The sequence below is a fragment of the Impatiens glandulifera genome, chromosome 3 (genome assembly GCF_907164915.1).
Source record: "Impatiens glandulifera chromosome 3, dImpGla2.1, whole genome shotgun sequence".
NCBI lineage: Eukaryota > Viridiplantae > Streptophyta > Magnoliopsida > Ericales > Balsaminaceae > Impatiens > Impatiens glandulifera.
The window spans coordinates 10802970-10808969 of record NC_061864.1 but is presented as its reverse complement, the minus strand read 5'-3'; positions in this window follow the sequence as shown (position 1 = coordinate 10808969).

Below are 6000 nucleotides of genomic sequence, written 5' to 3'. Positions count from 1 at the left end.
TTTTTTTTCTTAATTTCCCTCTTCATTTCCTCTCTAATATACATAGGGAGTGCATAAATAAGTCCCTTCCTAAAATGAAATTGAGGCCATATCTTTGTAATAAGATCATTCAACCTCTATTCCTAATTTAATTCAAATGGAGATATAAACCTAATCTTTTTATATTATAAATCAAAAATAATTTATATTAAATTGAGTCTTTATAACTATCTACAAAACTGTAAAATTAATAATTGAACTACAACAAGTTCAACTAAAATGACATTACATGATTCAAAATGAATTATGTGTGACAAAAATTTACTGTGAATTTAATATAATCTATTAATTTTGAATCATGTAATTTCATTTTAATTGAACCTGTTTAGTTCAATTCTTAATTTTATATATTTTTTGGTTTGGTTAGATATAAAGACTCAACTTAATATAATTTATTTTTGGTTTATAATATAAAGAGATTGTGTTTATCTCTTTCCATTTGAATTAAAAGTGGATAAAATAATATACGATAATATGATAATATGATGTGTAGAGAGATAGAGGTCAATAAACCTCAATTTCATTAATTAGTTTCATTTTAGGAAAAATAATCAATCGATCCCTATGGAGATGGAGATGGAAATGGAAAGAGAAAAGTTCAAAGAAAATGAATAATTGTGAGATAAAGAGAGAGAAAAAATGAATAAAGAAAGATTTAATGTTTTATTTAAATTGAAAAATAATTAAAGTAATGTCAATTTTAAAAAAAAAAATGGATATTACATGTGGCAAAAAAAAATTGACGGTGTTTAACATTTCCGTTATTTTAAATAAAATTGACATTTTTTAACAAGTTAGTATATATAAATAGAATTTTGATACTTAATAAGTAAATTTGACACCTTCTTACAAGTTGGTGTGTAAAATTGACATTCTTCCCATTTTAATATATATATATATAGACTAACTTTTTTAATAGTACAGATTCCAGAAATATCTCTCTCATATATCTCTAATTTTAATATATATATATAGACTAACTTTTTACTTTTTTAATAGTCCAGATTCCAGAAATATCTCTCTCATATATCTCTAATTTTAATATATATATAGAGAGACTAACTTTTAACTTTTTTAATAGTCCAGATTCCAGAAATATCTCTAATTTTAATATATATATAGAGAGACTAACTTTTTTAATAGTCCAAATTCACCTTAACCTCGACTCTACTCTCCAAGCTCACTGCTCAACCAAAGCCTGTGGTCTTTCCATCCACCTTAATAAGATAAGATAAGGTCCCAAAAGGCGAAATCTCGGTAAGCTTGATGACGACTTCCGTTTTGTGAGAGTAGACGTGCGGATGAAGAATGTCTCTCTCATATATCTCTAATTTTAATATATATATAGAGACTAACTTTTTTAATATTACAGATTCCAGAAATATCTCTCATATATCTCTAATTTTAATATATATAGAGACTAACTTTTTTAATAGTCCAGATTCCAGAAATATCTCTCTCATATATCTCTAATTTTAATATATATAGAGACTAACTTTTTTAATAATCCAGATTCCAGAAATATCTCTCATATATCTCTAATTTTAATATATATATAGAGACTAACTTTTTTAATAGTCCAGATTCCAGAAATATCTCTCATATATCTCTAATTTTAATATATATATATAGAGACTAACTTTTTTAATAGTCCAGATTCCAGAAATATCTCTCTCATATATCTCTAATTTTAATATATATAGAGAATAACTTTTTTAATAGTCCAGATTCCAGAAATATCTCTCTCATATTTCTCTAAATTTATCTTACTTATCTAATCATAAATTATACGTCATAAAGTTTGTACAGAGTAAATTAATTATCATATTTATTTTTTTAAATATATAAATAAATGTATTTAAGAGTATGTTAGGTAAGTTTTAATTGAATAAGATATAAAGTTAGGAAAATGAATTTTGAGGAAGTGGAGATTTATTTTTATTTTTATTTTATAAAATATTTAAAAGATATTGATATATAAATAAATAAAAAATTTAAATAAAAAATATTTTAATTAATGAATTAAATGATTTAATAGATAAAAAAGAAAATTAGAATGATGATTATTTAAATAATTCAAAATTAAACAAGGCCCAATATATATAATTTAAAAATAATAATGTATATTTTATTAAATATTATTAAAACATTATCAATTTATAATTTTAATAAATTATATATATATATATATATATATAATTTATTTTATATTTTATATTTCAAAATTTTATAAATATATTTAAGTTTATTATATAATATATTATTTAATTAAAATATTAAGATATTTATAATAAAAATTGAATACAATATTTGATTATTAGAATAAAATTAAGTTTTTTATTTTAAAATCCAACCATATTAACTATCTAATTAATTATTTTAATATTAAAGTTATTTTTACTTTTTTTAATATAAATTAATTATTAAATAAAAATATAATGAGTGAGAATAATTTGGTAAAATAAATGAAAAAGTAGTTATTTAAGTATAATGGAAATGACATTCGATGTATCTTGTAATAATTTTATCTCTAATTTAACCCAAAAAAAACTTACAAGGTTAAATTTATAATAATTTGATAAAGTTAATATATTCATCAGATATTTTCTATAAATGCATAAGAAGTTTAAGGACTATAGTTAAATTTTTAATTTGAATATTTCCTTTTTCAATTAAAATATTAGTTTCCAGAATTTTCTAACAGAGGCTATTTTGAATTTATTTTTAACAGATGGGAGTTGCGTATTGGATTTCTAATTCTCTTGCTATCCTTAAATCTTTTAAGGAGAAATATCCTACATAAGTTTCAGTTTCAATCTTTGGTATGGTTCCGATCGGGAATTAACGAGTGTAAATGATTATTTTTGATAAAAGAATTTAAAGAGTATTGATATATATGAATAAAATAAAAAGTAATAATTTAAAATAAAAAATATTTTAGTATTTTATTTAATGAAAGAATAATGTGATTGTTAAAAAAATAATTAATTAAAAAAATAATTTTTTTGATTTTTAAAATAATTAAAAAGAACAAGTCCTTAGACTTTTCAACCTTCTTTTCTATTACATATTATATATGCTGACAGATGTCGTTATTACAATATCTTTAATTTTATTTTTTTTATAAAAAAAATTAATTGAGACGACGAATACAAACAATTGAAACAAAACAATATCTATAGTTGACCAATTTGAGGGAACTGATAATAGTTATTATTACTTCTTGTATTAAAAAAAAAGCCCTTTAAAAAAATGTCTGTCCCTCTTTATTTGGGGAATTTGACGAAATGACCTTGCAAACCGGGTTATTTGACCCGGTGGAATTTTGATAATTTAATTGCGCTTGTGGTGATTTTATTTTTTTTGGACGATTTTGCCCTCGTCGCGAAACGCTAAGTCACTTAGCGTTTCGCGAAGTGACGATATGTGAAATGTCCAGATTGCCCTTACTATTTAATATAACCTCCGTACTTTTTTTCATTTCTTTTCTTCTCCTTCTCTCTCTTCCCGCTCTTCTCCTCCTTCTCTCTAAACTCCGGCGGCGGCGGCCGCGAACTCGTCGGAGATCTCGGCGGCGAAGTTCATTCGAAATCCACTATGAGCTCGACGACGTGCACGAGCACTGTTCCAATAGGTACGTCTATTTGAAGCATGTTTTATTGATGTTCGGTTTCTGAGATTGATTAGGGTTTACTTCCTGTTTCGCTAAGTGCCTAGCGATTCGCGAAGGACTTCTCGTTTCGCTAAGTGCCTTACGATTCGCGAAGGCGAAGGCCTTCCCGTTTCGCTAAGTTCATAGCGATTCGCGAAGGACTTCTCGTTTCGCTAAGTGCCTTACGATTCACGAAGGCCTTCCCGTTTCGCTAAGTTCCTAGCGATTCGCGAAGTATTAATTATACGTCTCTAAATCAAATCATGTTTTTATATTGCAGCTGAAGTTTTCGTTTTCTATAATGGAGAGTGGAAACTTGATGCTGATGGAATACTGTATTTGATGCATCTTCAATCAAAACATTTGATCTACCCCAAAGTACTCGTTATGCTGAATTACTTGATATACTCTACGATAGACTTAATCTCCAGTTATCAGCATACGATTTAGTGCTCCAAGTGAAGTATGATATTCCGAATATCAGAAATCCAAAACCTGTTTTTATTGATAATGATGGGGATTTGAACACATATCTATCACGCTTGATTTTGGGTCGAACAGTGTCACCATTGTGTGTATCTGTAGTGGAGAAGTCAGCGTTTACTAAAGAAAAGATACCACTACTTACATACCCAACTCAAGAAAGTATACTACCACCACAACTTACTCAGAAATTTGTTCCACCTGTTGTACCCTTGGAATTCTTTGTTGAAAGTCAAAATGAAGCCGGAGAAACCTCTTTGCCTCACATCCCACTTACTCAGGACTTGCATGTTAATAGTGGTGAAAAAGCATCAATACCTATACAACCAAGTGCAAGAAGATCATCATTGGGTACACCAACTAGTGCAAGAAAGGCATCAAATGGTACACCAACAAGTGCAAGAAGATCATCAATGGGTACACCATCTAGTGCAAGACGATCTTCAATGGGTACACCATCGACAGACCCGACAGACACATCACCGCCAAACCCCACATTTGCGATGGCATTAACTAGTGAAACCGTATTGGAAGTTGGTTTGTTGTTTGAAAATAAAAAAGAACTTCAACTTGCTCTATATAAATATGCGATGACCAATCATTTTGAATTCAAAGTGGAGAAGTCAAGAAAAAATCTTTGGGAACTCAAATGTTTGGATGAGACATGCAAGTGGAGCTTGCGGGCTGTGAAAGGTAAGTTTTCTGAGATGTTTAAGATCCGGACATTTGAGCATCAACACTCATGCTCAACTTTGTCGAGGCCCAAGAAAAAAATGCAAACACCAGCATGGGTTATTGGGCAGTGCGTGAAGAACAAGTACATGGACCATCATCATAACCACTTGCCTAAGAAAATAATTGAAGACATGCAGACAACTTATGGGATATTTTTGACTTATAATAAGGCATGGAGGGCAAGGAAAATGCTTTAATAGCGGTGCGAGGAACGGTAGAGGATTCTTATGGAATACTGCCATCATACCTTTACATGTTGGAGAATTGTAATCCTGGTACCATAACCGACATACAGACAGACGAGCTCGGTCACTTCAAGTATATGTTCATGTCCCTAGGCCTCTCAATTAGGGGTTTCAAATCCTTTTGCCGTCCTGTATTATGTGTTGATGCTAGTTTTCTTAAGCACAAGGTGGGTGGTCAATTATTGGTGGCTATTGCATTGGATGCGAATGAGCAACTATATCCTGTCGCATTCGGCGTTGTTGATTCAGAGAATAATAACTCCTGGACTTATTTCATGCAAAAATTGAGAGACGCAATTGGATTAGTTGATGATCTCGTCTTCGTATCCGACAGACACCCAAGCATCGCTAATGCCTTGTGTGCTGTTTTCCCAGAAGTAGACCACGGTGCGTGCACATATCACATAAAGATGAATATTGTGGCCAAATTTAAAAGTGATAAGTGTCATGCGGAGTTTGATTCGACTTCAAGGGCATACACTGTCCACGAATTTAATCGGTGGTTTGAGAAAATCAAGGTTAAAGATCACAGGATTGCTGCCTATTTTGAAGAAATTGGGTTCCCAAGATGGAGTAGAGCATTTTTTCCCGGTAAGCGATACAATCAACTGACAAGCAATTATGCTGAGAGTTTCAATAGTCAGAGCAGGGAAGCCAGAAAGTATCCCATTTCAGAAATGGCTGAGTATTTAAGATTCACAATACAACAATGGTTTAACAATAGAAGAGAAAGAGCGTCTAATCACGAAGAAGTTTTATCTCCAAATTATGAGAAAGTGTTACGTGAGGGATTCGAGAAGGCTAGATTCTATACAGTCCAATCACTTAACCGATTCGAGTTTTATG